Below are 22856 nucleotides of genomic sequence, written 5' to 3'. Positions count from 1 at the left end.
GGTGGTGAATTGAAGATATATCCTGTTAGGATTCCAAGAAACTTTCCTAGGTTGTAGCTTGGAGATGCCTGGTAACATATAAATTCAACTATTGTTGCAAGGTTTAATGGAAGGAATGATGGTTTGGTTCAAGCCAGATAACCACTTCTACTATGTTTCACTCCAGACATGCATGAACACCCTCAGACTAAAAGGCTTTAGACCACCAATGCTCACAGTTTAGATATTTAGGTGAACATGGAGAATACTAACCACACCAGCAGATACACAAGACCATGTGATGGCTGGCTGCAACTAGTACAAAAACCTACAAATCTAATCTATTAATGCAAAGATAGGATGATATCTCTCCCACATTAGATAGAAAGAAACCTGAGTAACCTATTCAGTGATGCATTCAGTATTCCAACACGGAGATAAGATGACAGTTATCTAGTGCTAAACATTAAGAGATCAAGAACACAACACATCAGGTACAAGCTTAGAACAGAGGAAAATGGACAGTGAGCGGTTAACAGCAAAAGAAGCTTGTATTGATGAAAATGAAGATGAGATACTGCAAGCAAAAAAATGTCTACGGTCTCCAGAAATTGAACCTTACATTAAATTCCAACCCTGATTACATCTTGCTCTTGGATATTTATAAGTTTTCATTATAATGGCACTTGGCCATTTAGGTATGGAGGGGTCATAATTGACCACCAACTGCATTTAACTACCTGATGGAGTCTTTGGACGAGGTTGCTTGGTTCACTAGGTGAATTTGATCTATTCAGGTGTTGCGCTGTCCTTTAGGTAGTTAGAGTGCTCATACCGGTGGAGTCCATGACTGATAAATTCGGTTACAGAGTCGTGCTATGTTCTTTTCTCGTTTGGCCATGCTTTAATTTAAATATGGTTATTGGGGATCTGACTGTTGTCAGTCAAGCATAGCAGGTTATCTCCTTCCTAGGTCAATAGAATGGACGTGGGACATAGAGTGCATGGGTAGTTGGACAATTTGGGTGAGTGAGAAAGATGACCGTCGGATCAGGGAGATGAATGGCAGAGATGGTTCAGCGAAAGCTATAGATCGAGGTGGGAACGGGGTGCATCAGTGTCGTTGGATCTTCAGTGGACAGATCGGATGGTCATTCGGCGACAGAGTTGCACGAGCGTTTTAACGAGCAACGACGGTTTGGTCGGGTGGTAATTGTTTTCATCGCAACGCTTTTGAGGGCTAAGTGGTAATGGCTCGGGGTTGCGATTCCACTCAATGAGCAACACGTAGCAGTGGATGAGAGAGAAAAACCGCCCTCATCGTGCGCTATCACTCGATCAAGTTGTCTGTGCAATGTATCCGAAGATAATCCAATCTGGCGGAGAAGAATTGATGGTGGAAATTGGTCGAGCGGGTCACCTTTATCGGGTGCGATGTGGGCAGTTAGATTGTCGGGAAATGATCAACGATAGGAAAGCGATGTGGTATTTATGAGCGCGTGAGGGTGTATGGGTAAGGCTTTATGGTTGGTTTAACTTTGCGCTTAGAGATGGGGCCAAAGAGGACTTGGTCGGATTTCAGAAGGTTTATTTAGGGAATGAGAAAGGTTTAGAGGTGAGCAGGGTGAAGGAAGGAAGGGAAAAGTGACCAATGTGAGCCCCCTTTGGACACAACCAAACAGACCATGCTTCTTTCTGACCTTAGAAATTCAGCACTGCATAGTAGAGCTAACACTGGCTCCTTCTGGGGATGAAAGCCTCCCTATGAGGTTTCAAGAACAGTAGACCACTACCTTTCATACAAAAATGGGATCAACAATATTTCCTAGTGTTCCATTAGGCATGGAGTCTAATTAAGCCTATGATAAAACTTGTAAAAAGAACATATTTACAATGTTGAGGCCTAAAGGCCTTAATTAACATAAACCTTCAAAAACTACCCATTGACTGGGCCATCAAAAATTGTTTCTCCTTCCATACTGTGCAACATGAAAGTGTTGTTCCCCTGGATCTGAGCAATGACAAAAGGTCCAGTCCACAGAGCATCGAACTTCCCATGATTGCCTTTATTTTCCTTCATTGCATCCCATTTAAGAACCAAGTCTCCAATTTGAAAATTTTCCAACTTTTTCTTTTTGTCAAAGGCTTCCTTGATTCACTATTCATGTGTTGCAGACTTTTCAATCAATTGATCTCTGATTTGATGCACTTAAGCCAAGTCACGAATCCTCCTTTCCAAGTCATTTCCCTCATTCTGCCCTTCCTGCAAGAACTTGGCCACAGGGAGGGTCAACTGGATTGGGAATATAGCCTCAGTGCTGTATACCAGCCTGAACGAAGAATTCCTTGTGGATTTCTTGGTGGTCACCCCGTCAACCCACAATCCAAACTTCAGTTTGGAATCCCAGTTCCTTTTGTTGTCTTCCAGCAGCTTTTTTATTATCCTTATCAGGCTCTTATTGGATGATTTTTCTAGACCATTACCTTGAGGGTAGTATGAGGTGGAATGCACTAGCTTAATGCCCATTGAGTCACACATTTCCACCAACTCTTTTTCCCTGAAGGCTGCTGCATTGTCTGTAACCAATTTGTGTGGATAGCCAAACCTGGTGAAAATGTTTTCTGTCAAGAACTTCATGAAAACATGGTGATCATCTTTCTTAGTAGGTATGGACTCAATCCATTTAGTGAAGTAATCAGTGGCTACTAAGATCCATCTATGCTGGCCACTAGAATGTGGATTAATTTCCCCATGAAATCCAAGCCCCAATGCTGGAAAGGGCCACTGGCATGTATTGGCTTCAAGGGTAAGGACTTCAACTACTATTTGCCTTCAAACCTTTGGCATTTGTCACAGGATCTTACAAATGAAAATACATCAGAAAACAGAGTGGGCCAATAATACCCAGCTTTGAGGATCTTGTGGGCTGTGGTTTTCCAATAGTGATGTCCTCGACAGATGCTGGAATGAAACTGATGCATGACCTCCACAGATTGTTCTTTGTCCAGACATCTTAAAATGATTGGAGATGGATCCCTCCAATAAAGCAAGTTTTCATGAATACAAAACTTGGTTGCTCTGAGCTTAATAGTCCTAGCTTGGCTTGAACTAAGGCCTGGAGGGACTTGTAGCTTCAACAAAATTTGAGATATTTTAGAATACCATTCAAAAGAAGCTAGATTTTCAGCCAACAACTGATCATGTCCTTGCCCTACTATTGCTTCTTCTATCTATCCATCCTTTGAATTTGTACCCATGTAGTTTATGTCAAGAATTTTTCAATTTTCTTCAGCCATCAGCTGAGCAAGGCCCTGGCCCTTGACAATCTTGGTGGGCTTCAATTCTATGTTGAATTCAACGAGCTTTGAAATCCATTTAGTCCTTCTTCCATCAACATCTGGCTACATTAGGACATCCTTTAGTGAAGAAGAGGGCACATATGCAATTACCTTGGAGTGCAAAATGTAGATTCAAAAATCTTTTAAAGATTTGATAAGAGAATAAGCTTACTTTGCGATAATATCAAACCTTAGTTCAGCATCCCTAAGGTTTTACTGCAAATTCCATTGGATGCTTTGAATCCTCATCACCTTTTTGCAATAAGACTGTTGCAAGTGTGTCACGGGAAGCAAAGGGGAAGATATAGAACTCCTTGCTATAGTCTGGGCTGATCAAAGTGGGAGCTTCCATAATAGTTCCTTTGATGGCTTCAAGAGATTTTCTTGCTGCATTGGTCCATTTGACTTCTGATCCCTTCTTCAGCATAGAGTTGATATGTGTTACAAAATTCTGCAAAATTAGGAATAAACATCCTTACAAAATTTATTTTGCCCAAAAAGGATTGGATGTCCTTTTTTGATCTTGGAATAGACAAGGCTTGTATTTCTTTCACTCTCTCTGGGGCAATCTTGACACCTGCAGCAGAAACAATGTGTCCTAGAAGTTTGTCCTCTTCTAAAGCAAATTGTGACTTCTTAGAATTTACTGATATCCCAAACCTTCTGCACTTCAGAAAAACCTTTTTAAATGTTGTAGATGATCTTTATGACTGCTGGAGTATACTGCTATATCATCTAGGTAGACAAGGAAAAACTTATCCTTCTCTCCTACAAACACTATGTCCATGGCTCTCTGAAAGGTGGCCCCATCATTCATCAGCCCAAATGGCATCTTAGAGTACATAAAAGTGCCCCAAGGAGTTGTGAAAGCAGTCTTTTCTTGGTCATCTGGATGTACAAAAACTTGGTTATACCCTGAAAATCCATCCAAGAAAGACATAACTTTAGCTCCTGAGACTTTTTGTCGAAAATGTTCCATTTTGGGAAGGGGATAGTTGTCTTTCTTAGAGCGTTTGTTCAGGTTCCTGAAATCAACACACAACCTGATTTCTCCACTTTTCTTCCTCACCACTACCACGTTGACTACCCACTTCGAATATCTCAAGGGAACTATGATTTTTGCAGCCAACAACTTCTTGATTTCCTTTTCAATCAGAGGGAGGAGCAAAGGATTTATGGGTCTCAGCTTCTGTTTGAAAGGAATGGTGTCTTTCTCCAATAGGATCTGATGTTGGATGATATTTTTGTCATAAGTTTTAAGATCACTGTATTCCCAGGCAAAGACATCAGCAAATTGCTTCATTAAGGTGCAGTACTCAGAACTTTGGGTAGTAGAAAAATGGGTGGACAAATTTATATACTTTGGATGATTTGGACTTCATTATTGTCAAACAACTTCTCTAGAGGCACTAGCCCTTTAGGTATATGATTGCTAGGCAATTGTACAATGCTATCTTGGCCAATTTTGTTTCTTAGCTGGGGCTGGGCAATTTGCATTTCAAAGAATTCATCAATGACTTGCAGAAACCTATTTACTTCATCATCATCCTTAAAGACTTTCCAATGCTGAACATTATCAGGCAAGGATGGTCTATCTTTTACCTGGAATCGATAAGCATATCTAGGGGGCACGGGAGGGATGAACATGATAGCAGACACAACAAGGGAATCAACAAGCTGATTTTTTTACTCTGGGAATATATGAGATAAAAAATCTATCAAAAGAATCTTTGAGTCTCCATACCTCATCTCTGTATGCTTTCAGCCTTGGGTTCCTTTTTTGGAATGCTTTGTTCACTTGTTGAATGATGAGATCAGCATCTCCAAAGACCTTTATATCTCTGATTTCCATGTCTTTGGCAGTGTTTAAGCCCAATATCAGAGCCTCATATTCTGCTATATTGTTGGTGACCTGAAAAGTTAGCTTAAAAGACAAATGTGTGCTTTCTTGTTTTTGAGATACCAGCACCACTCCTGCTCCTGCAGTTTCCTTTGAATAGGCTCCATCGAAGAACATATCCCAAGCTTGTGTCCCTTCCTCTTCCATGGCTTGACATATTGGTTTCTTGAGCTACACTGACGCCCTCTGGGATTCTTCAATTTGGAGAATACATGCTCCAAAATCAGTGTCCATAGCCTAAATGGGATGATTAGTGGGATTCTTCTCATCACTGATGATATAGGCCAGCTGGACTTCCCTGTATAGTCTTCTGCTTTCTCCTCCAAAAACTGGGACAATGGCATAAGATAAGTCATTTTGCAATGTCCCACCCAAACTCTTAATCCACCCTCTGGAAAGTAGCATACCAAACTTAGGGGGGGACATCTACTACCACAATATTCATCATCATGCTCTTCATGGGCAGCTGAGTTAGGGTGATAGCCAAGTATTTTATTAATGCCAGACATTTCACCTTACTCGAATCAAAGGAGAACAAGTCATGACAAGGTCTGGTAATATCAAGGCCTAACTCTTCCATGACAGCTTTGGGCATCAGGTTATGGCTGACCCGTGTGTCCAACAGACGGTTGTGGAGGATTTTATCATGAATGGTCAAGAAGACATAAAATGATGGGGAATTATCATCAATAGGTTTAGTCATGTTTATCACCTTGTAAATTCACATAGTCATTGGATGCTTATAAGGCTTTCAGCTCAAGGGCATCAAGGATGGGCTTCTTAAAAGCCTCACTCTTTACAAGTTCTATTAGAGGTATAGATATTTTTAATTTCTCGACTTCTGATTCAATGCTGAAAGGGGAAGGAGACTTATCAAGACCTCGTACCTCTTGAGATGGTGCATTCAGGATGGTAGGATCAGCGGTCAGTCGCTTCTACTTGCTGATTTTCTGATCTATGGAGACAACAACTCTTTGGCAAGGATTCTATTTGACATTACTTGCTCTTGACCTCAGGTTATATCTCTGTTGGTCTTCAGTCTGCAGAACAACTTCTCTATCCCACTCTTGGCTGGTCTAGTCCTTGAGTAATGACTCCTCATTGGCAGCTAATGTCAAAAAGGCAACAATTCCTTTTTCTTCCATGCAGCGAATCTCATCCTCTTCATTAAACTGCTCCTCCTCCAAGACTACGTTTTGGAAAGGAGTCTTAACCCTTTGTTCTTCACTGGCCTCTTTGTCCCTCCGAATGATCTACAATTGTTCATTTGCTCTTCTGTATGGATTTGGATTTCTAGGAGAAAATGTATTAAGAAGCCTTGCTTTCCCAGGATTCTTCTCAACCTTCAACTTGGATATTTTAGTAGCCAATGACTTTATCATTTTAGACATTTTGTCCATTTTGGGATTTGAAGAGGAAGAGGAAGAGGAAGACTCACCTCTCTACCTCCTGCTATCATCATGTCCTTTGAGTTTCTCTGTAGCCATGATATTGGATTCCACCTCCAAGGTTGCATCTTGCATTTCAGCTAGAGAGGCACATCTTCTCTCTCTTAACAGCAGGCAGAAATCAGAGTCACATTTTCCCTTTTTAGGTTTCCAAACTCAATATGGCAGTATAGCAATTCTTTCTTATCTCCCCAATGCTTTAAAAACACATCATCTAATGCTTCAATGTCTACTATAGACCTAGGGGTCAGCTCTCTGAACCACTTTCTAGCCTCTCCATCTAGGCTTTGGACAAATACTCTCATCCACACATCATCTTCACTGATATCTAGGTTATCAGCATAGCTATAAAAGGACTCAGGGTGCTCTTAAACTGTTACTCCCTCTGTCCCAGTGAACTTAGGCATGTATTTATGATATTCTCCTGCAGGCATGGCATTCAAAGGAATAGGTAGGACCAGGGGTCCATACCTAGCAGCTATGATTCTTTCCATTTTGGTGGGCACTTGTGGACCTGCCATGACTGGGGTGGATGGAAGGGTGCTAGCAGTCCGAAAGGTAGGGAGTTGAGAGATGACTGTCAGGGCTAAAGGAATATGATGGATAGGAGGGGAGGTTTCCTTTGGGCTGAGATCCAAAGGAGGACCTAAAGGAATGGGAGCTTTATGATTCTCTGAAAATATTCCTTCACTGCTAGTACTAGAGGCTATATTTTCAACATGTAGATGCTCTGTTACAAGCCTTTCTGGTAGAGATACATAAGATTGTTTAGGCTTACCTGATCCTGATGCTCCCTTTTGTGATGTCTTTCTCTGCTTGACAATCTTCTCAGGGTCAGGTTATGGGTCAGCTGGTGATTTCTGAGAATTTCTCCGAGTATGGCTCACAAACTAAGCCAAAACTGTGATGTGGAGTTGCCACGAGGTTCATCCTCCAATAGAGTTGCCAGATAGATGATTACAACCAAAAATGTGTCCAAACTTTATCTATCATCAAAGCTGGATCTGTGTCATTCTCTCAGGGAAGCTGAGCATCAATCTCCTCTCCCCAAAAATGGTGCCAATTATATTAGGATTCCAAGAAACTCTCCTAGGTTGTAGCTCGGAGATGCCTGGTAACATATAAATTCAACTATTGTTGCAAGGTTTAATGGAAGGAATGATGGTTTGGTTCAAGCCAGATAACCACTTCTACTCTGTTTCACTCCAGACATGCATGAACACCCTCAAACTACAAGGCTTTAGACCACCAATGCTCACAGTTTAGATATTTAGGTGAATATGGAGAATACTAACCACATTATTAGACACACAAGACCATGTGATGGCCAGCTGCAACTAGTACAGAAACCTGCAAATCTAATCTATTAATGCAAAGACAGGATGACAGCTCTCTTGCATTAGATAGAAAGAAACATGAGTAACCTATTCAGCGAGGCTTTACGCAGCTTGAATTTTACACCCCTTAATGGAAAGCCTATTCGGATAATGTACTCACACCGTGACCCCAACATCCGCAACTCTGGATCCGCAAACATATTTATTAAAAATCTTCACAAAGCAGTAGACAATAAAACCCTCTATCACAAATTCTCTGTTTTCGGACCCATTCTCTCTTCTAAGATTGCAACAGATGCATCAGGACAATCCAAAGGATATGGATTTGTGCATTTTGAGAACGAAGCAGCAGCGCAAAATGCAATTAAATGTATGAATGGTGAGTTGATAAACGATACACAGGTTTATGTTGCCCCATTTATGAAAAAGGAAGAGCGAGAAGAATTAAAATTCATGAAAAAGAAGAAGCCAGAGCCACAACAAACAAAATTCATGAAAAAGCCAGAGTCAGACTCAGACTCAGACTCACAACAAACAAATGGAGAAGCCAAGTTTAAAAATGTGTTTGTTAATAATTTACCAGACTCCATCAATGATGAGGATATGAGGAATTACTTTGGAAGGTATGGAACAATTACCAGTGTAGCAGTGATGAGGGATGAAGCTGGAAAGTCAAAGTGTTTTGGATTTGTCAATTTTGACAATGCACACAATGCAGCAAAGTGCGTTGAGAGTTTAAATGGCAGGAAAATTGATGGCAAGGAATTGTACATTGGAAAAGCACTGAAAAAATCTGAATTAAGGGGGCAATCCGGAACAAATCTTTATTTAAAACATTTGGATGATAGTATTGATGATAACAAGTTGAGAGAACTGTTTTCTATTTATGGCACAATCACTTCATGCAAGGTAATGAGGGATTTTCATGGATACAGTAAAGGTTTCGGATTTGTCTCATTCTCATCCCGTGATGAAGCATCTCGAGCTTTGGCAGAAATGAATAAGAAAGTTGTCATAGACAAGCCTCTTTATGTTTCTTTGGCTCAGCCAAAGGAGGAGAGAAGAGAAAAGCTACAGTCTTATTTCTCTCAATTGCTTAATCCATTGGGCAATTGAAGAAAACGCAGATGATGCAGCCAGAGTTTAAATTGATGGCAATAAATGATGCCTTGGAAAAGCACTCAAGAAATCTGCAAATCTTTATTTAAAACATTTGCATGATAGCATTGATGATAACACATTGAGAGAACCTTTTTCCTTTTATGCCACAATCACTTCATGCAAGGCAACCAGGGATTTTCATGCAAATCTCATTCCCATTTTCCTTTTACCCCACAATCACTTCATGCAACGTAATGAGAGAAGTCCCATTCCCATCTTCTAATGAAGCATCCCGAGCTTTGGCAGAAATGAATAAGAAAGGTGTCCTCCGTAAGCCTCTTTATGTTTCTCCTGCTCAACGAAAACAGGAGAGAAGAGCAATGTTGCACTCACATTTCTCCTAGTTACCTAATCTAGTTGGCATGGCACCAATTGTTGTTGCCTAGTGCTTCCGGTCCTAGATTATATTTAAATGATCTTTGCTAAATTGGTTTATTTCTAAATTTACATGATAAAATAGATGAATTCAAAAAAGCTTTAGGAATTTTTGCAATTTTTGGGTGGTTTTTTGTGTTCAGTTTTAGTGACTTTCCACGCATCATTTTGACTTTTTTATGGTCTTGTGGCTCATGATGATTAAGACTATGGCTTTGTAATTTCAGTTAAGAAATTACACTTGTATTTTTCTTCTACCCGTTATTTTGAATGGTAGAAAAAGATAATTCATATCTTATTTAAACTATGATTACACTTGTATTTTTCTTCTACCCGTTATTTTGAATGGTAGAAAAAGATAATTCATACCTTATTTAAACTATGATATTTCCATACATAATTTCTGTTTGGTTTTTTCACTACACACTAGAAGTTACAATCTATAATAAAATTATTGAATCAAACAATTTTCCTAACAATATTTTAATATCATTGGATTTTACTTTTACTTAACGAATTCCAATTTATAGCTAAACCATCATCATTCACTCTTTTGGACCCTTTGCACGCCCACATGTAGTTTTCTATCCTTGGCATTAATACAATTTCGATTATATTATACATCACTATTCAATTCCAAAAAAAATATAAACATATAGTAAGTTAACTCACATAACCTTGACACTTTATAGTTATGAAAGTTATGTAAAGTTTTTGATTATGTTTCCATGTTCATTTTACTCAGAATTACCCAAAATATTTTAAAAGTAATTATGCTGGAAATTTGTTGATACTTGATACAGTTTTCATTTATTTTTTTGCAAACTAGTTTTAATCATAAATTACTTTTTTAAATATTTGTTGAACTCTTCAAATGTCATTATATCAAACTTCACTTTGTACCTCTATGAAGTTGGCTCCATAGTCATACCTTATAAACGGACATTCAATGATATCACATAGTATTATGATCTCTATGGATGCTTGTATATTTGTAGATGTTAGTTAGGTCAATAAAATATTTATAATTTGATGAATAACATGTATCTATTAATGTGATAATGTGATCTAGGTACTTGGTAGATGCACACTTAAAATGCATCTATTGTGTTTATTAATAATATTATTTATATTATAGATAAATTTCACATCTCTATATATAGATTAAAATCATGGTAATATATGTAGTTACATACACAATCTAATATTTTAATGCTATATATCTATATATATATATATATATATAGAAAAGGATTTTGTTGTAAGTATTAAGCACGTATATGTTTATAAATTAAATTTAAATATGAAGTCATAAAATAGCATGTTTATGAATATGCATGATTAATATTTTAATTTATATACTAAAATAGATCTCAAATATAATATCTTTATATATTAGTGATTTCCTTATTTAGTTGATCATTACAAAAGGAAAAGTATTAATTACAAAAATATTTATGAAAATTACAAAAAAATAACAATATATACCTTTTTTTCAACATCTCATATTCCAAATACTATCATTTTTACTATAGTTTCTCTCTCACACACATGCGCACACATACACACCGAGAATGCATTTTGAAGACCTCCATTCATTTAAAGATGATTTTTGAATTAATAAATACACACATTTAGACTTTTTCCTTGCACATAAAAAAATAAAATGATCTAATCCCTCTAATCAGTTATGTATGGGGGAATAAGGAACCCCAAAACCAACCCATCTTACACATCACCTTGTAGCTACATGTTTATTTAAGAAACATGGAGATCAATATACCAGATTGAGTTATTGGATGCATACATCACAATATCATTCAGGTTGATGTTTATATTTTTTTCATTCATTGTGGTTACATGTTTATTTAATAAAAAGAGAAAAACATACTTGGAGGAAGACACTTCTTCTATAAATTGTTTAAATTTTAACCTATATTAACTGAAGGCTTGGTACTCTAGTTAGCGAGGGTGTTTGGTTGTTGTGTGTGCAATTTCTACGTAAAAACATGGGAATTTCAACTACTCAGAGGACTCCACTCTCACATTTATATTCTTTTATGTAACAACACATTTTGGTTAAATAAAATTATTAATCTTTTTTTTTTGTTTGCGTGAGCATAATTGAATTACTCCTTCTTTGTGCTTTTTTATTTAGTCCTTGAATTAATTAATTTAATAAGAAAATTCAAATGGCATAGGATGTGTGCTTTGTAACAAAAATCCAGATTCTATAGATGTTGTGAAATCTACACAACCTAAGTTGCATCGAGTGGTATTAGTGTGGGATTTGTTTTGAGATTTGCACCTTGGATTTGCTTTGTGTAGCAAGGTACCAGGAACGCAGCAAGAGTGCTCAAAGTAAAAGTTGGGTCACAAAATCTGGGTTGAGGGCTATGGATGTTGGTGACACATTTACGGCTTGTAAAGATGTGACTGAGGAGAAGAGGAACAAGATGAGGAGGTGCAGGAAATAAATAGCTAGAAGAGTTAAGACAAATAATAAAAGAGTTGCAGCATAGAAGAAATGGAGACACAAAAATAGATTCATAGATCGAATAAGAAATAGATGAAGAAAAGGAGGTTGAGGAGAGAGAACCAACAATGAGGTTGATTTTAGATATGAGAAAGAGAGGAAATGAAAGAGTTTAATTTTCATGTTATGATGGAAATTTTAGAGCTGATGTGCTCATCGATTGGATTGGGGAACTCAAAAGACACTTTGCGTATGAAAATGTCCAGGATCCAAATAGGGTGAAATTTTCCATGACAAAGTTGAAAGGCCATGTTGCACTATGGTGGGATATGTTGTAGAAATATGGAGTAGATAATCAAGTATGGAATATCAAGACTTGTAAGAATATGGTCACGAAGATCAAGGATAATTTTTTTTCCTATTGATTACCAACAAAATTTGTATAGACAAGTCCAAAATCTAAGACAAAAGGAGACCTCCTTTCGGGAGTACAATGAGGAGTTTTACAAGCTATAACTTTGATCTTGTATAAAGGAACTAGAATTCCAAAAATTTGCAAGGTATGTGAATGGATTGAAATACTTGATTCAACATTAAATGAGTACACATTATTTCCATATTGTTGATGAATCCTATCACATTTCCTTGAAAATAGAGGAAAAGTTGAATAGAAAACACAACATAAAGGCAAAGGAAGAGGTTTTACAGGCAAAGGTAAGGTAGGGACTACTAGAGGGACTGAAAAGGAAGAAGAATCCACTAGTGGTTATGGTGGTAGAGTTGGAAATAGTACTCGAAGAAGCAAACAAAGTCTTAAAAGAGGAAAGGGAAAGTATGTAATTACTTTTTACCATTGTGGAGTTGAAGGGCATAAAAATTATGAGTGCTCAAAAGGAAAAAGTTTAGGGAGAAGAGGTGAAGCTAAAGCACAAGTTATGCTACCTAATGAAGCTTCTGTTACTGGCGAAAATGCGACCATGCTTCAACAAGAGCAAGTAGAGACTTTAATGTTTCATTGAGTGTTTCTCAAGCCTAAGAGGAAGATAATGGAAGAACCAGAGAAAAAAAGGAAAGTTTTAAAAACTAAATGTAAGCTCCAAGGAAAATGTTGTAACTTGGTTATATTTGGAGGAAGTACAAAGAATTTAGTCTCCATTTAATTCATGGAAAAATTGAAACTCAACAGTTTAGTCCATCCAAACCCTTATAGAGTCGCATGGTTACAAAAGGGACAACAAGTGGTTGTGACTAAGCAATGCTTGGTGAATTTTCAAATTGGAAATCTTGAGGAGAAAGAACTATGTGATGTGGTTGATATGGATGTATATTGATGGGAAGACCATTGTTGTTTAACAAAAAAGTTCACCATGATGTCTGGAAATTACATATGAGTTCAAGAAGATGGAAAATGGTACAAACACACCCCTTTGTTGGAAAACACAACTGTAGGAGGAAGTTGTGGAAGTACCAGCATTTGCAACAACAAGATCATGTTGTGTTAAACCAAGTATTTTGTACATGATGAAAAAAAGAAAAAATTATGTTTAATAGTGATTCCAAAGCTATGCCAAAGGAAGTGAAATTAGGAACCATCCCGAGAAAAAATAAATCCTTATTAGATGAATTCGAAGAGATTGTTGTTGATGAATTTCCAAGAGGACTATCTCTCTTGAGAAGTATTTCTCATCAGATTGACTTGATTCCTAGATCAAGCTTACTAAACAAGGCACATTACAGGATGACCCCAATAGAGAATGAAGAAGTAAATAGGCAGGTATATGAGCTGCTTGATAGAGGATTGATAAGAGAAATATTGAGTTGATGTGTTGTACCGAGAATATTGACTACAAAGAAGACAAGTCAATGGATAATGTGTACAAATTCTAGAGCCATTAATAGTGTTATATGGGATTTACGATTGCGAACAAAATTATTTCCCCTAGGTCTATGTCTAACTCCGATGTAGGGATGGATAAGATTCGAATGATTTATCCAAGGCAAGTAGTTCTAACAACTTCTGGAAGCTCCTGGAAGGTGAATCCCAAGAGCAGGGTAAGACCTTCCACTATGTGTGGTTGCTCTTATCCATCCTGTTGGTTACAGGTGAGTTGCCTGAGGATAATCAATTTCCTTCCCTGACCAGGATTGGCCAGAGGCAGCAAAATACGTGTCTCTATGGGCGAAGAAGGATGCTACAAGAATCCAAGAAACCAAGATCTTCTGGATACTGATGGAGGCAAGCATACGACTGTGGATCAACAAACAATTGTGCCTATCCACCTCGGTATACGACAACCTAAAGAACTTTGCAGACTTTAAAGTAGATATGCATAATGTGTATATCAAGGCACAAAAGGATCCAGAATAGAAGTGGACCACACTCCCCTTCATTGCCATAGATGACATTGTGTTCGTGGTGCTCGATACATGGCCCCCAGAATGGTGTGCACTAGATGTGGTAGTGCGTGATGAAACAGAGATTCAGAAGCAAAAGGTTGCCGCCAAGTGGCTAGCACAACATAAATGGAACGAACAACTCGCTGCGGAAGTGTGGGCGTCTCGAGAGGCAACAAAGGAAGCAATAGTAGCGGCCACTAAAACACAGGAAGAAAGATGCCCGGAAATAACCACTAAACAAGGGACAGACGTGAAAATGGAGGGCGCGGAACCTAGCACCACCTCGACACAATTGAAATGAGCGTACGCAACAAAATGAACACGGTCACAGAAGAAGACCAAGGCTTCCAAGTTGGAGGGGGAGCCTATTACACTGACTGAGGGTGACTTATATGACATCGGTGACACAGTTCACGAAGTCACCAGGGAGGCGCTCCAGGAGGCCATGATGGAGTAGCAGAATGTGTTGGGGGAGCTCAGGGCGCAACTCTAGGAACTTCAGGTGCTAGCCCCATAGCCATCAATGGTATCGAGGGATACGGGTACATCAGCAACCGAGAAATTGTTGCAAGCCAAAATGGAAAATACCATTGCTCTGCTGGAAGGAGCACTGACAGCGGCGAATACAAAGGACAGAGCTACGATAAGCTAGCTCAAGGGACTTGGTTTAAACTTGGCTGGCATGCCGCGAGAAATATTATACTAGTGGTAGGATGGAGCAACCACAGAGCTCTGCGCTAGGGAAGGATGTGCAGCCTAGGTGCTCAGTGAACAGCAAATCAACATCGAGCAACTGAGCCTCCAATGCAATGAAGCCGTAGCACAAGCTCAGTACTTGGAGAAAATCGTTAAGGAATCATGTCGCCACATCCCCGAGCTAGAGATTACAGCAGACTTACCAGTGGGTATCCGGATCCACAAACTGGCCAATGGATTCAGCCAGGCATAGGAGGAAGAAACAAAGATCCAACTGGACCTCAACCTACAGATCACGGAGCTGAGGCTGAAAGCGCAACCCTCTACCCTGCAGGAAGTCAGAGAGCAGTGGAACCGTGACATTCAATTAGGACTGGAAGCAATAGAGTGTCCCATACAGAAGTGCACCGGCTTGTTAGATCATTTACTTGTCATGCTCACTTCACTATAGGAAGACCCAATGTTACAGCGGTTAGAGACAGAAGCACGGGAGTTGCAGCAGGCCTATGACAATGTTTAGGGGACCACACAGACAGTTTCCCTTACTCAGCGACTAGCCAAGATGAGGGAAGCCCAGGCTCTCAAGGCACATGTTACATTGCGTGTCAAAAAGAAGCAGTGCTTAAAGAACGCATCTAACCTTGGCTCGAGGAAGCATTCACGGTCATAGCCAAGATTGAGGGAAAGTTGGCACACATGTAGGGCGTATACCCACTCAGGCAAGGAATCGCACTCGTCAATGATTCGAATTGGATCCTACATGAACTCTTTAAAAATCATGCCAAAGTTTCAAAGCCTTACAAGGATCAAAGCTATCAGAGATATCCTCATGATAGTTGCAATTTGTGATTAGCACGAAGCAACGAGGACCTTCGGTCAAGCACGCAAACCATTGGCCCATTGTAACACATGCTGGCACAAATTGGCAAAACCAGAGGTCAATTCAAGAAACGGGGGCAGTTGCTGATATGCGATTAGTGACAAGTCGCTAATCACATATCGCTGAGCAAACCCCTCAAAGAAGGAAAAGCCCCAAGCGCTCAGACCCGAAAAGTTATAGAATGTAACAGATATCGCACCGATTCTATGAGAGGTGGGGTCCCACAAAAACTGGCAGAATATCGGAAGGGCTTCGAGCGGTAGGCGGTTTCAACCGAGTCCCGCCCGATGTCACACAATGGGTGCCACGCGTCCGACGAAAGAGAGAGAAAACTGCTCACATCAGACGAATAAACATCATGTTACTTACCCGCCCGATATGGACGATGATCATAGGATCTGGAGGTTCCAGATCGATGGAGGAGACGCAATCCGATGGATGACCAGATTCGACGAGGTAAACAAGCAGAGTTGTATAAGATTTGAAGTCCGACGTGGATGATGCGTTGGCAGAAGAGCGTGTTTCGTGGGCATTCTTGGAGTTAACGGTAAAAATGGGCATTTCAAAGACGTCCAAGAGAACTGACACTCAGTTTGTTACAAAATAGGTGGCCATCTCCCTGTGAGGCGTTATACAATGATGATTACACTAAATAGAGGGATTCAGACAGACAAAGGCAGGGAAACCGGAGGGCCAGGAAGCGGAAACGAGGTTCAAGGAGTCTGAGAGTCAAAGAGTCTGTGTGCTCTAGACAAGGCTTGATAGGTTCAAGTGAACTCCTCTGTATATGCCTATCATGTATGAGTCTTAGATTGGGCTCATACTACTGTGACCAATAGAGGTCAAATTTCAGTAAGGAGAGCCTGTGTACTCCAGAGGCTTGGGGGATCCAAGTACAGTCTTGCTGATTTATGTCTACTGAGTGAGACTCAAATTGAGCTCATTGTTGTAAGAACTCTACTTTGAAAACATAATAGAGAGGCCACCACTGAAGGCTGGACCGGGAGACATAGCCCAGGATTATTGGGTGAACTCCTTATTAAAATTGTTGTGTTGATATGTTTGCTTATTATGTTTTCCCTAACTACCTCAGTGCCTGTGTATTTCACAATCTTATCAATCCGTTGCACAAAATAACATAGGCACATCCATGCACATGAGTCTATAATACCTTAATTGTTTGTCTTAGATCAATTTTAGATCAAGTGGTATCAGAGCTCTAGGTTACTAAGGTTTGACAAGCTTGTGTTGGATTTTTGTTGTTGAATGCTAACTAGGAAAAAGCTCAAATTAGGAGAAGGATAATTGGTTGAAGCTAACCCAAAAATTGGAAGAGTCTATCCTAAGAGTAAAATGACAGAATAAAGTCCTTTGGAATGAGACTCCTAGTTCATGGATAGTTTCATGACCATGAGAGCCATCGTAGAGGAAATGTATAGAGAATTTAAGAAAGGTAGAGATGAAGATTCATCAAACTCCAAACAAGATAAAGGAGTAGAAGAATATCTCCTCCATGACCATTCTAAAGGCAAAGGGAAAGAACAAAAACTTGCGACAGCTCCTAATAGCCCTAAAAATAAAAAGAGAACACATTTGATTAAATTAGATGTTAAATTTGATTTGTCAATATATGATGCAGAGTTGAATGCCGAGAAGCGAGATAATTGGATTAGATAGATTGATGTGTATTGCAGAGTGCAGAGCATTGATTCAGAAAAAATTAAGATTTAGCTGGCCAGCATATGCCTTGGAGGCACTGCCTTGGTATGGTGGGAAGGCAGGACACAAGTTGACATGAAGAAGAATGGTAAAATTCTTTCTGTCTGGAGTGAATTTGTTTCTGCAATTAAAAAACAATTCTATCCACTAGCTTATATGCAGCAATCCATGATGAGTTGGCAAACTCTTCGACAATTAAAAGGGAAAAGTGTACAAGGCTACACCCAAGAATTTAGAAAAAGAGCTTTGATTCTAGGAATTTCTTTAGACTCACCTGAAACTCTGCTGAAGTATATAGGTGGTCTATACAGCTATTTAAAGCACACTATTCTCATGTTTAATCCTACTAGCATAGATGAGGTATCTATTCAAGCTACCCATCTAGAGGCTAGAGGCAAGAATGTAAACCCAAAAGTTGGGGGATCATCAAAACCCACTGCAAGCAAGAATAAGGAAAAGAGAAAACATAAATGGAAAGAGAGGAAGACAAATGTTGTACAAAAGACCAAGCCTTCATGCACTCACTGCAAGAAGGATGGGCATGATGATGAACACTGCTGGATTCTGCATCTGGAGCTGAGGCCCAAGAAGTACAATGGCAAAAAGAAGAAGATTGTTGCAGCGATTAAGAAAGATTTGGGGTCAGACTCAGGGGATGAAACAACGATCACAGCCACAGGTATAAAAGGTAAAAATTTTGAAGCATCTACTAGTAATTCTGCACAATCTACTGATAATGAAGAAAATGAGAGGAAAATACATGAGCTTTTTCATATTAGAGTTATTTCCAAACATCAAAAGATTGATACTTTGTTTGATAGTGGCTCACAAGTAAACTTAATTTCTGAAGCAATTGTAAAGAAGTTGGGATTACTAACCACACCTCACAAGAAGCCATATCCATTAGGTTGGTTATGTGATAAAGCAAAGCTACAAGTGACTAGACAATGTAAACTTAGGTTTTCTTTTGGGTCAGCATTTGTAGATGAGGTTGAGTTAGATATTGTTCCCTTGGATATATGTGGAATTGTTTTAGGAAGTCCTTACTTGTATGATAGAAAAGCTATTTTCTATAGCGCTGAAAACAAGTATCAACTCATTAAGGATGGAATTGAATATATTGTAAGAGCTCATAAAATCAAGAATAATTATACTCTCATAAACTCAGGGCAAACGAAAAAAATTGTAAATTCATGCAAACAATTTTTACTGATGGTTGTGAAGGAAAAGAAACTTGATAAAACCAATGTATTTGAGGGTTGTAATTCTAAACAACAAGCTGATTTAGAAAAAGTTGTTTCAGAATATGATATACTATTTCAAGAACCTAAAGGCCTGCCACCCAAAAAGGAAATAGTACATGATATTAATTTTCAGCAGGATGCTCCATTGCCTAACATCGAAATGTACAAGTTGTATGCTTTAGAGAATGCGGAAATCAAGAAGCAGGTACAAGAGTTTCTCGAGAAAGGGTTCATAAGACCTAGCACATCGCCATGTGGGTCTCCAATTGTCTTGGTGAGAAAGAAAGATGGCTCATGGAGAATGTGCATTGATTACCGAGCACTGAATAAGATAACAATAAAAAAATTGTTATCCCCTTCCTCACATAGATGATCTATTAGATCAGTTGAAAGAAGCTGTTTACTTTTCAATGTTGGACTTGCATAGTGGCTATCATCAGGATAGAGTTGCAGAAAGATGCATGGAACACTGCTTTCAAAACAAAGCAGGGATTGTATGAGTGGTTAGTTATGCCTTTTGGCTTGACTAATGCTCCTGCTACTTTCATGAGAGTAATGAATAATGTACTCAGACCTTTTATTGATGATTTTTTCATTGTATATTTAGATGACATTCTTATATTTAGTAAAACATGGGAAGAACATTTGAAGCATGTAAAGCAGACTCTAGATGTTTTGAAAAGAGAAAATATTTATCTTAAGCTCTTAAAATGTGAATTTGGAAAAACATCTTTGAATTATTTGGGTCATAATGTAGGGGGTGGTGAATTGAAGATAGATCTTGTTAGGATTCCAAGAAACTTTCCTAGGTTGTAGCTTGGAGATGCCTGGTAACATATAAATTCAACTATTGTTGCAAGGTTTAATGGAAGGAATGATGGTTTGGTTCAAGCCAGATAACCACTTCTACTATGTTTCACTCCAGACATGCATGAACACCCTCAGACTACAAGGCTTTAGACCACCAATGCTCACAGTTTAGATATTTAGGTGAATATGGAGAATACTAACCACACCAGCAGATACACAAGACCATGTGATGGCTGGCTGCAACTAGTACAGAAACCTACAAATCTAATCTATTAATGCAAAGACAGGATGATATCTCTCCTGCATTAGATAGAAAGAAACCTGAGTAACCTATTCAGTGATGCATTCAATATTCCAACACGGAGATAAGATGACAGTTATCTAGTGCTAAACATTAAGAGATCAAGAACACAACACATCAGGTACAAGCTTAGAACAGAGGAAAATGGACAGTGAGCAGTTAACAGCAAAAGAAGCTTGTATTGCTGAAAATGAAGATGAGATACTGCAAGCGAAAAATGTCTACAGTCTCCAGAAATTGAACCTTACATCAAATTCCAACCCTAATTACATCTTGCTCTTGGATATTTATAAGTTTTCATTACAATGGCACTTGGCCATTTAGGTATGGAGGGGTCATAATTGACCACCAACTGCATTTAACTGCCTGATGGAGTCTTTGGACGAGGTTGCTTGGTTCACTAGGTGAATTTGATCTATTCAGGTGTTGCGCTGTCCTTTAGGTAGTTACAGTGCTCGTACAGGTGGAGTCCATGATTGATAAATTCGGTTACAGAGTCGTGCTATGTTATTTTGTCGTTTGGCCATGCTTTAAGTTAAATATGGTTATTGGGGATCTAACTGTTGTCAGTCAAGCATAGCAGGTTTTCTCCTTCCTAGGTCAATAGAATGGACGTGGGACATAGAGTGCATGGGTAGTTGGACAATTTGGGTGAGTGAGAAAGATGACCGTCGGATCAGGGAGCTGAATGGCAGAGATGGTTCAACGAAAGCTATAGATCGAGGTGGGAACAGGGTGCGTCAGTGTCGTTGGATCTTCAGTGGACAGATCGGATGGTCATCCGGCGATAGAGTTGAACGAGCATTTTAACAGGCAATGACGGTTTGGTCAGGTGGTAATTGTTTTCATCGCACCGCTTTTGGAGGCTAAGTGGTAATGGCTCGGGGTTGTGCGATTCCACGCAATGAGCAACACGTAGCAGTGGATGAGAGAGAAAAACCGCCCTCATCACGCGCTATCACTCGATCAAGTTTTCTGTGCAATGTATCCGAAGATAATCCAATCTGGCGGAGAAGAAGTGACGTTGGAAATTGGTCGAGCGGGTCACCTTTATCGGGTGCGATGTGGGCAGTTAGATTGTCAGGGAATGATCAACTACAGGAAAGCGATGTGGTATTTATGAGCGCGTGAGGGTGTATGGGTAAGGCTTTATGGTTGGTTTAACTTTGCGCTTAGAGATGGGGCCAAAGAGGACTTTGTCAGATTTCAGAAGGTTTATTTAGGGAATGAGAAAGGTTTAGAGGTGAGCAGGGTGAAGGAAGGAAGGGAAAAGTGACCAATGTGAGCCCCCTTTGGACACAACCAAACAGACCATGCTTCTTTCTGACCTTAGAAATTCAGCACTGCATAGTAGAGCTAACACTGGCTCCTTCTGGGGATGAAAGCCTCCCTGTGAGGTTTCAAGAACAGTAGACCACTACCTTTCATACAAAAATGAGATCAACAATATTTCCTAGTGTTCCATTAGGCATGGAGTCTAATTAAGCCTATGATAAAACTTGTAAAAAGAACATATTTACAATGCTGAGGCCTAAAGGCCTTAATTAACATAAACCTTCAAAAACTGCCCATTGACTGGGCCATCAAAAATTGTTTCTCCTTCCATACTGTGCAACATGAAAGTGTTGATCCCCTGGACCTGAGCAATGACAAAAGGTCCAGTCCACAGAGCATCGAACTTCCCATGATTGCCTTTATTTTCCTTCAGTGCATCCCATTTAAGAACCAAGTCTCCAATTTGAAAATTATCCAACTTTGCCTTTCTGTCAAAGGCTTCCTTGATTCACTATTCATGTGTTGCAGACTTTTCGATCAATTGATCTCTGATTTAATGCACTTCAGCCAAGTCACGAATCCTCCTTTCCAAGTCATTTCCCTCATTCTGCCCTTCCTGCAAGAACTTGGCCACAGGGAGGTTCAACTGGATTGGGAATATAGCCTCAGTGCCGTATACCAGCCTGAACAAAGAATTCCTTGGGGATTTCTTGGTGGTCACCCTGTCAACCCATAATCCAAACTTCAGTTTGGAATCCCAGTTCCTTTTGTTGTCTTCCAGCAGCTTTTTTATTATCCTTATCAGGCTCTTATTGGATGATTTTTCTAGACCATTACCTTGAGGGTAATATGAGGTGGAATGCACTAGCTTAATGCCCATTGAGTCACACATTTCCACCAACTCTTTTTCCCTGAAGGCTGCTGCATTGTCTGTAACCAATTTGTGTGGATAGCCAAACCTGGTGAAAATGTTTTCTGTCAAGAAATTCATGAAAACATGGTGATCATCTTTCTTAGTAGGGATGGACTCAATCCATTTAGTGAAGTAATCAGTGGCTACTAAGATCCATCTGTGCTGGCCACTAGAATGTGGATTAATTTTCCCTATGAAATCCAAGCCCCAATGCTGGAAAGGGCCACTGGCATGTATTGGCTTCAAGGGTAAGGACTTCAACTACTATTTTCCTTCAACCCTTTGGCATTTGTCACAGGATCTTACAAATGAAAATACATCAGAAAATAGAGTGGGCCAATAATACCCAGCTTTGAGGATCTTGTGGGCTATGGTTTTCCAATAGTGATGTCCTCGACAGATGCTGGAATGAAACTGATGCATGACCTCCACAGATTGTTCTTTGTCCAGACATCTTAAAATGATTGGAGATGGATCCCTCCAATAAAGCAAGTTTTCATGAATACAAAACTTGGTTGCTCTGAGCTTAATAGTCCTAGCTTGGCTTGAACTAAGGCCTGGAGGGACTTCTAGCTTCAGCAAAATTTGAGATATTTTAGAATACCA

General features: G+C 39.4%; 1 pseudogene; it reads left to right on the top strand.

Annotated features, from left to right (window-relative positions):
- Nucleotides 1-8081: 8081 nt before the first annotated feature.
- LOC149145890 (polyadenylate-binding protein 2 pseudogene) lies at nucleotides 8082-9119 on the top strand (annotated as a pseudogene).
- The last annotated feature ends 13737 nt before the right edge of the window (nucleotides 9120-22856 follow it).

The sequence above is a fragment of the Pinus tabuliformis genome, chromosome X (genome assembly GCF_031772625.1).
Source record: "Pinus tabuliformis cultivar Carrire ecotype Pingquan chromosome X, CPIR1, whole genome shotgun sequence".
Taxonomy (NCBI): Eukaryota; Viridiplantae; Streptophyta; class Pinopsida; order Pinales; family Pinaceae; genus Pinus; species Pinus tabuliformis.
This window is presented reverse-complemented; position numbering and strand designations above follow the sequence as displayed.